This window comes from Nannospalax galili, unplaced genomic scaffold (assembly GCF_000622305.1).
Source record: "Nannospalax galili isolate Female #2095 unplaced genomic scaffold, S.galili_v1.0 scaffold667, whole genome shotgun sequence".
NCBI classification, from domain to species: domain Eukaryota; kingdom Metazoa; phylum Chordata; class Mammalia; order Rodentia; family Spalacidae; genus Nannospalax; species Nannospalax galili.
The window spans coordinates 4,805,849-4,818,257 of NW_008358387.1; positions in this window are offsets into that span (position 1 = coordinate 4,805,849).

The window sequence follows — 12,409 nt, forward strand, 5'->3', positions numbered from 1 at the left end:
GCCACTTGTGTAAGAGAGGTACTCTTGCTCTGGATTGTGTTACTGAATATGTTAAAGCTGTAGTGAAATGCTTCTTCTAATCAGGTAGTTTTTAAAAATTAAAAAATATGATTAAATTAATAATAATTCTTCAAAGCATAAAAATTGACTCCTTAATAATTAGTAAATGTGAAAAACATTACCATTGAAATCTACCTGATGACTTTATATCCATGATCAGATTCCAAGGAGCTCAGAAAGTAACCGACTGTGACTAGTAATAATCAGATATATAGAAATTAGAAACGCATGTGCATACATCGTAATGTTAATTGCATTAAATTGAATTTTTCTGTATGAAACTCTGTATTTCAATAATGAAATGGAGATCTTTCTTTAAAGGTAAAACCTCTTTTAATTTTGTGTCTTATAGGGTTTATACAGAGTACAATATTGTATAACTGTAATAATTCAACTGTAAACCTAAAAATTTACAGCCAGTTTTGAAAGAGTTGTATCTTAGCTCTGGAAATTGTTATTGAATATGTCAATGCTGTTGTAATGAATTCTTCTAAATATGTGGTTATTAAATAAACAATTTTTAAAAAATTACAAAACAAGCCAAACAAAAGAAAAGAAATGAAATAAGAAGAGTCTCACACTACCCTCCAAGAGTATGTCCTCTCCAAAAGGACTACATCCTCCTCGGGTCCACCTTATAGGTCCAAATTATAGCATAACCTAAAAAATCTTGTGAAATCTTAACATTAATAATAAAATTATGCTCTCTCTTCACTGTTTCTGCTCTGGCTTTTAACTCCTTGTTCAGTACTGAAATAGTAAAATCAAATTAGTGAGCATCAAAGCAGGATAGAACAACATATCAAGGTGCTGGAGAGGTGACTCAGTGGTTAAAAGCATGGATGTTCTTGCAGAGGACCTGGGTTCAGTCCCCAGCACCCATATGGAAGCTAACAACTGTTTGCAAGCCCAGTTCCAGTTCTTCTGACCTCCATGGGCATTTCATGACATGGGTGAACTTACATACATGTAAGTGCAAAATAATAAGATCAAAATAATAAAAAAGAAAAATCTATCAAATCAAAGGAAGGCAAACCACATAGATTTCTTATATCTTTCTGTGTTCGCATCTTATTCAGTTCCATTCTTGCCTCTCATTTTTTTATAACTTCACAAACCTCACCAGGTGGACAAAAGCAAAGAGTCCCTGGAGTCAAAGAGTTAGTCTTTAAAAGTACTTGCTGCTTGCAGAGGACATGAGCATGATTGGTTCCTAGAATCGACGTAGAGTGGCTCACAACTGCCTGTAACTCCAGCTTCGAGGAGGGGACACTGAGTTCACATACATAGATATGCAGACACACAGACACAGACACAGACACAGACACACACACACACACACACACACACACACACACACACAGTCTTGACCTCAGTGAATGAACTTGGACTGAAGGATGTCTCTGGACACTAATTTGACACCATAGTCCTTAACACAAACAACAGAAGGCATGAATTCCAGTGGGGGCAGGCTATGGGAGGTGGCCAATGGGGAAAGAAAGTATAAAGATGATTAATATGTTCTGTATGAACTACACAAAAATTCAATTAAAATTTATTTTAAAAAGCAAAGAGTCTCCTCAAAATTCAGATTAGAACAAGTAAGTAGCAGTTATATTTCTGACAGTGACAGAGATTAGTTTCTATGGACTACAAGGAAAAAAAAAATCACCAAACATGATTGCCTACGGTTTACAGAAAAGTGAGGGCTGAGAAATCAAACCACGACTCCTTAGAGAAACAAGTAGATTCCCCTTATAGTCACTGTTTATGAATGTCGCTGCTCATTAGCTGAAACACAAAAAGCAAATAGGCAAAACCTGCATAATTTAGAAAAAGGTTACCTGACCGATGCCAAACACACTCTAAGTACAAATAAAAGCTTGATTAATGGCTTAAAACCCAATGAGGATCATTGAAATTCACTCATGGGGGAAAATGTAATTTTCAAACTAAGCTAATAAAAGTCTCACTGCTTCTTAAACTAAATTAACTTTATTAACTTCATTATTTAAATTTGTGATATTTAACATTTAAAATGTGTTTGCTGTTAAAAATTCAACTGTTTAACTCATTATTTTAATAAACTATTAATCAAATGGTAAAATACTTAGAAATCCTTCTAAGTTGTGCTTGCCAATGTTTTTCAATTCATTCTGTAAATTAATACATGCTAAAACTAAATAATAACAATCATCTAATATGCCAGTTTCTGTGGAGAATGCCCAATTCTTGCCCACATAGTTTTAATAACTATTTCACTAGTACTGTAAATTTTCACCAAGATTTCGCATAAAATTTATAGGCCAAAAATGAGATCCCTCAATTTTCTGTGGGAGAGCCAAAATACTATGTTTTGCTGCAAAATCTTTAAGGGTGTTATTTTTGCACAAAGTGATATCTACATAAATGTGGAAGATTTGTTTTTGTAGAAGTGAAAAATAAAGCAGCAAAATTTATCCAGACCCAGTAATAGTTTACAAGATGTGCCTAAACAATAAAGACGAAGAATTGTAATTATAGAAGAGACTTTCTAAATTTTGGTAAGATGGACAGTCAGACAAAGAAAATATGTTAGAATATTGACTTAATCACAATAGCAAATAAAAATTGAAAATTCATTTTTAGATGTATGTGTATTCATTTATTTTCTTTTTAACTTTTTCTATATATTTGAAAATTATAGCCAGGTGTAGTGGTATACACCTTTAATCCAAGCACTCAAAGGCAGGGGCAGACAGATCTCTATGAGTTTGAGGCCAGCCTGGTCTACATAGTGGCAAGTTCAAGGAAAAAAGAAAGGAAAATTCTGGCAACACATACTATAAATGAGAAATGAGTAATAGCAGATAGCGCAAGTATCAGAGTTTGTATTTGAACTCTTTCGATAATTCTGAGTATTCAAGATTCCATCCTCGAATGTTATTGATGAAGATGTCAATCGAAATGTCTACTTTTATTATCATCTAACTCAGAGCTCTTTCTGTATATATTCCAGACCTGTTATTGTTAGAAACCCCAAAGAAACAGAATGTCTGCTCAATCATTATGCAAATGAAGCATTAAAATTAATAAAGACAGGGCTGGAGAGACAACTCAGTGGTTAAGAGCACTGGCTTCTCTTGCAAAGGACCCAGGATTGATTCCCAGCACCCACATGGCAGTTAACAACCATCTATAACTCCAGTTCTAGGTGAATCCGATGCCCTCTTCCAACCTCCATGGGAATTTCCTGAGTTCACTTACATATATACAGACATTACACTCATATGCAAAAAATAATAAATAAAAGATCTAAGAAAAAACTAGTAAAGACCATTTATAACTTCATGTAATGAGTCTCCACAAATTTGGTGCAGAGCTAAAAAGTATGAGGAGAAAATAAAAGAATGGAGAAAGATTTGTCACTCACAGTGAGTAAGGGAAAGCATCAGGGTTATTGTAAATTCATGCTCTCCCCAAATAAAGAAAGCACGGAGATTTCATTAGACTTGATGTAAGATCACAAATCTGACCTCAAAGAGAATAACAGTTTATTCTTGAATGAAATATGAGTGGCCATGGCCAGGGATGTGAATTCAAGTTGTCTGGAAAGACATATTCCAATGGGGAAGTGATGATGTAAAATTTTATTACTTACACAACAGAGAAAGTTATAAACATTGCCAAAAACGTTGGTGGAGATCACAGAAGGCAGGAAAAAGCAAGGCAGGGAGAAATGCTTTTATAGGTCTGAGATACCATCTTAATGATTTTGATGGCCACAGGGATGATTGGCCAGACACAGGGATAGGCAATGGATGGTTGTCAAAGGGACTGAAAATAGTCCAAAGTAATTTGGCTCTGGTCTGCAACATTTTAATTCGCTATAATTATGAAGTTCAATGTTTTGTAAGATCTTTAGCCCCTATGATTTTTCTTTATTCTTGACAATTCAGGTTACAAGGGAGCCTATACATATGCATAATGTAAAGTATCGATAGGGGTGGATACTTTCTTGAACATGCTCAGTTTAAGATGTACACTTCTGAGCATGCTCTGTTTAAAGTCACATATCATATGTTGAAAAAGAAAGATGGCAGCACATTTCTAAGCATGCTCAGCTTGAGGTCATGAAGCACACATTCAAACAGGAAAGATGCACACTCTTTCAGATACACTTGGTTCAGGATCATAAGTCGTATTTACTTTGGGTCACCCAAAAGATTGAATCTGGATGAATTGACATGTTCCTCATAGGCTTCTTCAAAGAATTTTAACTGAAACAAAAAGAACAGCTTTAAAGGTGCAATAGTAAACTTTTAGAAATAATGTTACCTACATAAGTGTGGGAGTTTTCCCAAAATTGCTCTGCCTCAGAGGCTAAGAGATTTAAAAAAAGATATCAGATTGCTAGCGAAAATGTTGAAAAACTAACCCTCTACTAAAAATGCATTCTTATCATGTTGAGTTCATTCTAATTAACAGGGCCTTAAGACGAACCCCTGGAAAATAAAGGACAGAAATCTTTCAACACACTGATACAAACTAAGTTAGGTCTCATGGGCACTGGACAAAATAGCCTTAGTGACCATTTCTGCAATGTAAAAAGGTGGAATTCTGCAGATTACTCCCTAAGGAAACTGGTGAGAATTTTTTTTAATTATGTAAATTCTCTGACAAAGAAAAACGAAGAAATTAACCAAAAGAGATCTAATAGTATCTAGTTAGAGTCTGTGGCACTATTTCCTCTCTTATATGATAGAAACTCCTTTTAAGTCAGATATATTCAAACAACATATGACTTTCAGTCATGTAATCAATCAGGATTTATAAAGCTTTTATTTTATTTTGGTATACTCTCAGGATGTATGTGTTTCTCATTCCTCCTTCCTCTCCACCAGTTCTGTTACAGAAGATTGCAGAGATTCCAGGTGAGAACTCAAGACTTCAGGCATGCATCTACACCTCGTGGTAGGGCAAAGAATACTGAAAATATTTGGTCTGGTGAAAAACCCAGAATAAACCCTTTTTTGGGTTACCTGGTCAGGTGTTTTGTTGTAGAAATGAGATAAATTAATAAGACATATGCTTTTATTATGGAAAATTGGGATAATATAGGTACTATAAATATATTTTCTTTCTCAAAGTAAGTTTGTAATAGTCTTATTAACACACTCTTAGACAAGTCTTGAAGTTGTCTGATACAACTAAGGTATTACCTCAATTGGCAGTTGGAGCTTCACTGAAAAATACTCTGGCCTTGTCTTTGTCCTAGAACCTAAGTCTTCACACTGCTAAGGGTGGATCAGAAACTCAATAACCAAAGTCTTTTCTGGGGGGCGTGGGGAGGAAGAGTTTCGCTAAGTGGCCATGGTTGGCCTGGGACTTGCTGTGTAGATCAGGCTGGCCTCAGAGATCTGTATATCTCTGCCTCCTGAGTGCTGGGATTAAAGGCTTGAATCATCACGTTCAGCAAGTGAAAGTTCCCTTTTTGTTTTGTGTCCTTTTTGTTTTTAATTAATTAATGCATTTATTTACAACTTCCCAGGCTGTGATTTTTTATTTCTAGATATTCAGTCAGGTGATTTATGTTTTCTGGAAGGCACAGGTGAAGGTATGTTGGGGCTATAAAAGACTAATGGAAAAAAATGATGGAAAACTTCTTGGTGCCTGGGAATAAAAAAGGCCCAACATCAAGGCTTGGATGTCCAGGACCACATGTGTAGACAACACCACAGCTGGCCATTAAGGGTGGTGGGAGGAGCATCCTAGAGAATCAGTCATCCCAATACGTGAATCTGAACATGACAGAAATCTCCTCTGTCACCAGGATAAGCCCAACACAGAGGCAAAGCCACTGTGATGCAAGACCTGGGACCCTGGGGGAGGATGCTGTAAGGAATGGAGCCACTCAGAGAAGGCTGAAAATGCTGCCTAATATCCAGAAGTCCTCCTACCTCCAATCTGCTCCACCATCAGTCCACCGCTAAAGGAATGTGGAACTGCGGTTCATAGCTGACCACAGCTCCAGTCTCTCAAAAGGGTGGACAACTCCAATTCATAGGACAGCACCACAGTTCCAGGTTCACAGGAGGGGACCACAGATCCATATTCACAGGATGGTATCACAGCTCCAGCTCATAGAGGGGACCACAATTCCAGGTTCACAAGAGTAGAGTATAGCTCCAGGTTCATGGAAGGGAACCAAAGTCCCCAGTTCATGGGAGAAGACAACTGTGCTACATCCACAGTTCCAGCTCATGGGAAGAGACTACAGCTCCAGCCCACAGGACAGGACCAAAGTACCAGGTTCATAGGAGAGGACTACAGCTCTAGTTTCACAGGAAGGGTCTACAGTTCCAGCTCATAAAACGGGACCACAGTACAGGCTCATGAAAGAGGATCACAGCTCCAGCTCATGGGAGATGACCACAGTTCCATCCCACAGAAGGGTGCCACAGCTCCAGGTTCATGTGGGTAGACCACAGTTCTACACTCATGGGAGGAGTCATAATTTAAATTATGCTGGTTCCAATTTTCTTGTTTCCATCCCTCTGCTCATATGACTATACTTGTGTTTGAGAAAGAACATTTTGGCTTCTGTGTAGCAAACAGAGGCAACAGGTACTTACTGGCTTGAATTTCTCTCTAGAGGAAAAGCAACGTTGTAGAAACCAGCTTTTGCTCAAGGTAACATGAATTGAGTGTTTTCTTTTTCATGGTCATGGATCTGACGTCTTTTCTTGGTGTCTGAACTTTTCACTTCTTCCTCCATGGTCAGAAGAAACAAGTAATGACACATTTTCTCAGTAGAGTCATGTTTTAAGTCTTCTAATTGAAACATGAAGGTCATTTCTGGCTTAAAGCTCCCCACCTTCACTACACCTCAGGCCAGGTCCTTGGGGAGCACATGGCTGGGTCCAAGGGACACACAAGGGTCCTCACCATCCTTAGTGTTGTCACTGCTATCTACAACTCTGGGCCATTTATCCCACAACCTGCTGCTATCATGCCTCTCTGTGCCAAGAGCCACCACAGCCTCCATTGCTCCGGTGCCCTGGCCGTCCACCACCATCTTGCTTCATCAGTTATTTTCTTTCTTACTTGCCAAGTCCTGAGTTTAGAATTTTAAGATCAATATAAAAGCACCTAAAGTCAGGAAAATATTCGTCGTGTATGATAAGGTTCCTCACACAGTCCAGCACACATTTCCACCCATTGGGACTTGGTGTCCCCTGAGTCCCAGGGCTATCTTTCTGGGATATGCCTCTTTCCTCCATCTTGATATCCTTGCCTTGGTTTTGCATCTGGGTGCTTGAATCTGAACTAAGGTTCTCATGATTGTGCACAAAACACTTGGAGTGTGCTGCCTTCCCCGACGTTGAGGACACTTTGTACCTCACTAGTTGGGGTTGGCAGCCTTTTTCTGATATAGGTAGGCACAGTGAGGTTACCTGAGGCTCTATGGGCCGGACTGCCTCTGTTGGGACCCCAAAACATTCTTATTAAAGAAAAAACAAAGTTGAGGAAATCCATTTCTCAACTGTAAAACTTAACTGCAGTGCTATGGTAAACCACACAACATGGTACTAGCATACTGATCAAAGAAATAAAGTTGTGCATCAAAAAATCAGTCCTCCCACATACTACCGATTCATCTTCAGTAAAGGTGCCAAGACAGTGGGGAAAATAATAATCTTGCAATCTTTCTATTCCCTTGTTCCTATAATGTTCCCTGGGTCTTGAAAGGGTTGATATAGATTTGTCATTTAGGGATGAGCACTCAACAGTCACTTATTCCCAGCATTTTTAGAGAAACACTACAAAACACTGTCTTCTGGATATGGCATGGCTAGCCCAGTCATGAACGCCCAGCATCTTTGTCACCTCCTCAAGACTTGAACAAAAAGGGAAAATGGGGATAGATAGGGAAAAAGTTGGGAATTGGGAAGAAGGGAGTCAGCAAATGTGGGAGAGGGGCAAGGAGTAATGTCTAGTAAGATCATAATACATTCCACAAATATAATTATCAAAAATAATGGTGCAAGCAAACAGAAAATTCATTTCAGGAAATGGCAGGTAAACATCCATAACCAAAGGAAAAAGCCACATCCCTGAATTACAGTCTAAACAGAATTACCTCAGAACTGTTACTGACCTAAATGTCATAGGAAAATTATAAAGTTCTTTGGGGGAGGGGAGGGCAGGATAAATAGGCATAAAATCATAAATTATTATATTATTGGATCCTTAGATTATCTAAGACATGAATGGAATCCACAATAGAACATGTAGATAAATTTGACTTTCAATTAAGAACTGTGCTTCAAAAGACATGATAAAGAATTTTAAATCCTAGGTTAAGATGTCAATGCAAAAATACAGCTCTTCCTTCAAAGGGAATGAGAGTTTATTCTGGAATCAAATATAAGTGACCATGGCTTAGAACACAGATTTACGTTACTCCAAATACCACATTTCATGGTGGTAACAATTTAAGTTTTTAAAGTAATAGAACAGAATAAAGAAATAATGAATCAAGATAATTTTTCAAATACAATGGTGAAAATATTAGGTAGGTAGGTAGGTTATATCAAAGTAAAGGGATCTCTGTTAATGACCTCAGATACTACTGGATGGCACTGTTAGCCTTTGGGTTGGTAGTAGCTAGAGTTTCTACATTCCAAAAATGATTTACCCAGTAATCACAGGGATGTTGGGTCACATACAGAGGTGAGCAATAATGACTGTTTAGAGGGTCAATGGCTCAAAATAAATCTTGCTGTCTCCCTTTCTGTGACAATCCACCGTTAAAATGACAGAAGGTTTAATCAGTCGTTATACAACGTCTAACACAGATACAGGTGTGTGCGCGAGTGTGCGTGTATGCATGTGTGTCTGTGTGTCTGTGTGTGTGTGTCTGTGTGTCTGTCTGTCTGCCTGCCTCTCTTTGGTATCCCCTTCCAGGAACTTCAGTTCATGAAAGGGATGAAAGCAGCAAATCCAATAGTGCAGCCTCAAGAGCAGGACATCTGATTACTTTTGAATGTGGAGTTGAGCCTCAGTTAGATAAAATAGAGCTGAACTATCTGCAGCCAGCAGTGTTATGTCTAAGAAGGATGGGAAAGGGCTGAGGACAGCTGCTAAGGAATTATGTTATACAGATGCCACTGCTGATATGGAAATAAACTTTCCTTTGTGTTAATTCCTTACATGTATTAATTTAGGCTTCATATATTTTACTTATGAAATCAACAGCCAATTAAAAAGAATGTGATAAAAACAAGAAATGGGAGATATATTTATATATCTGTATGAAAAGGGGCTCTTACAATCCAGTGATAAAAATTATGTAGTCTAGTTCAAAAATGGGCAGAAATGCAAATAGATATTTCCACCAAAAATTTAAAAATGACCAATAACCACAAAATGTCTACACCAATAGTTATGGGAGAACCTAAAAACTGAGACAGTTACATCCACAAGACAGATGATGAGTAACATGGAGGAGGATATGGAGAAACCGCAATTCACACAGTCATCAGGAATGGAAAATGGCTCATCCACTTCAATAATGAAATGTAGACTTATCACACGACCCAGTAATTGTGACCCCAGGTACATACCCTAGCAAAATAGAAACGTGTGTCCACACAAAAAGTGAACATGAATTTCCACAGCAGTATTATTCACGACAGCTAAAAGGTAAAAGCAGCCCAGTGTCCACCCACTGATAATATGCAAAAAAAAAGTTAGAATCATAATGAAAAATTTTCAGCAATGAAAAAACATTGCAAATCCATATTATACATACATATGTACCAAGATGAATAAATCCTGAAAATGTGATGCAAATTTGAAAAATACAGTGGATAGAATTGCTCTGTGCTTCTAATTATGTGAAATATCCAGAGTAGGCAAGTTTATAGAGAGCAAAGGTGCATTAGAGGTTGCATAGAAGTAAAACGATGAAACCATAGATGTAAGTGTGATGGTTAGAAGATGCAGTTTCTCTGGGAAATAATGTTCAAAATTGTCTTTGGCAATTGTTGAACAACTACTAGTATCCTAAAACTGATTGATTGCTGCAACTATATTACATACAATTTTTATTTTAATGAAGTTGTTGCATACTCATTCCCGTTGCCTAATACTTAACTAGGGAACACATGTCTATCATCCAACACACAAATCATTAGTAATAGATATCTTTAAATAAAATAAACACTACTGAACTTTAAGGTACTGAATTACATGGAAGTGCAATTATAATAATTATGGCAACAATAATTGTAAGGATGCATATGTATAGAGTGACATCCTATCTCATAAGAACAGATAATTTACCAAGTCTTGAGAAATCATAGATAATGCCAGGAATATCAGAACTGATTTCGAAAGCAGTAAAGATTGATAGGCTGAGCATTTCATCAATACACCAGGGTATGTGCACATTCAGATGCAGGAAATGGTTTATGTCAGGAGCAGTGGCATTGAATTATGATAATACAATATGGCTAGAAAGAAAACTTCAAGGAAATGGAAGAGCAAGAAATATTTGAGGATGGATGTAGGTGTAAACTCCGTTTCCTCATTGACAGACATAAGTGAACAGGACCTGCTGACAAGTAGGAACAGTTCTGTTGTAGTCACACTATGTCTTTATCCTAGTGAACTTCTTGCATTAATACATCTTACAGAAGGATGTAGGGTCAAAAATATTAAAAGTTTCACTTACAGCTGGAACTTAATGAAGTTGTAACGCTATCTTTCACAAACATCGAATATACATATTGTCCCTTCAAACCAAGTGCCTGGCAATATTTTCTTCAGAAGTCTTACCATTGTGACTTTTGAATGTTTTTTTTCTTTGTTTTCCCAATAAAACAAAATTGCCCTGAAGGCGAGAAAAATACATCTGTCATGCCATGGCTGCTGCACCTTCAGTGCCCAGAATAATAGATGAAATACAGAAGGCGAGCAACTAATATGGGAGGCCTAAAAGGACATTTGTGAATATCCCATTCAGTCTCAATGTCATTTACTAGTTAATCAGAGAAAAATGAGAACAGATTGAAGAGCTGGAGCAATGACTCAGCAGTTAAGAGCACTGTTGCTCTTGCACAGAGCCCAGGTTCGATTCCCAGCACCCACATGGTAGCTAACAACTGTTCATAACTCCAGTTCTGGGGAAATCCAATGCCCTCTTTCGACCTCCATAAGTATTGCGTGACACGGGTACACTTACACCTATGCAGACAATACTCTCATACACATAAAACAAAAGTAATAAATAAAATATTTTTTAAATAGAATAGATTGAATGCACATACTTTTTAAATGATTTCTCATGGACAGAAGAGGAGTTTGGTCATAAGACAATAGTTAAGGGTCAGAAAAATGAGTTCTCTGCAAAGCTTAGCTTTATGACAATCAGATATAATTATCTGAAAGAAGCTAAGAAGATAATCTTTCTCTTTGCCTTGGAAAGGGTCTCGTAAAAGCACTGACCTTACATGTCCACGTCAGATAAGGCTGACTTAATGACAAGCAGGCAGGCATCTAAAGTTTCATCTTGATTTTCTATTTTCCTTTTTAATATTTACTTTCCAGAAACCTGAGTAACTTGGTTGCCATAGAAATGAGGGAAAGAGTGAACTGTGATGCCTTTAGCAATAAGAGTGCTATATAATAAGGGAATACTATTTTATTAACTATAGAACTAAGGAAATAGACAGCAGCCCCAAAACCTAGGCAAGGAACTATTAGCAACTGATTACTGCTGGGTGAGGGAGAGTTGATATTCTTAAGGGAGTTACTAGATAGGCTGACTAGGCCCCAGGGGATGAATTTGCACTGAGGAAAATCTGTACTAAAGCTTGACCAGACTGGCCTTAACATATACCACAGAAATCCTGAAATCTGGTGGGGGGCACTGCAGAAGGGAAAGGCGTTCTAAATGTGATTTAGATTTACTGGATGAAATACACAAAAACTCTAAAAATTCATTAAGAAAGAAAAATATTGGTAAATTATACTATGTCAAAGATTCTATAAGTCCATACTACAATTTAATCACAATGTGGTAGATAAATGTTGTAGAAAAATATAATGTTTCAATCAGTCAAAATGAGCACAAGAAAAATATTTCTATATGTCAATTTGTTACTTTAGAAGTGATTATACCATAAGTCTTAAATTCTCTGAATCAATATATCAGTAATTTACTTAGGCATAAATAGAGTTTGGCTAATCTCAGAAACTTATAAAGCATTTCCTCTTTGCTTTCACCTGAAGTACTCAGTTGTTTTTAAGCCCTAATATACAATAAATAATTACATGAATGGATAAATAAAATACAATTAAT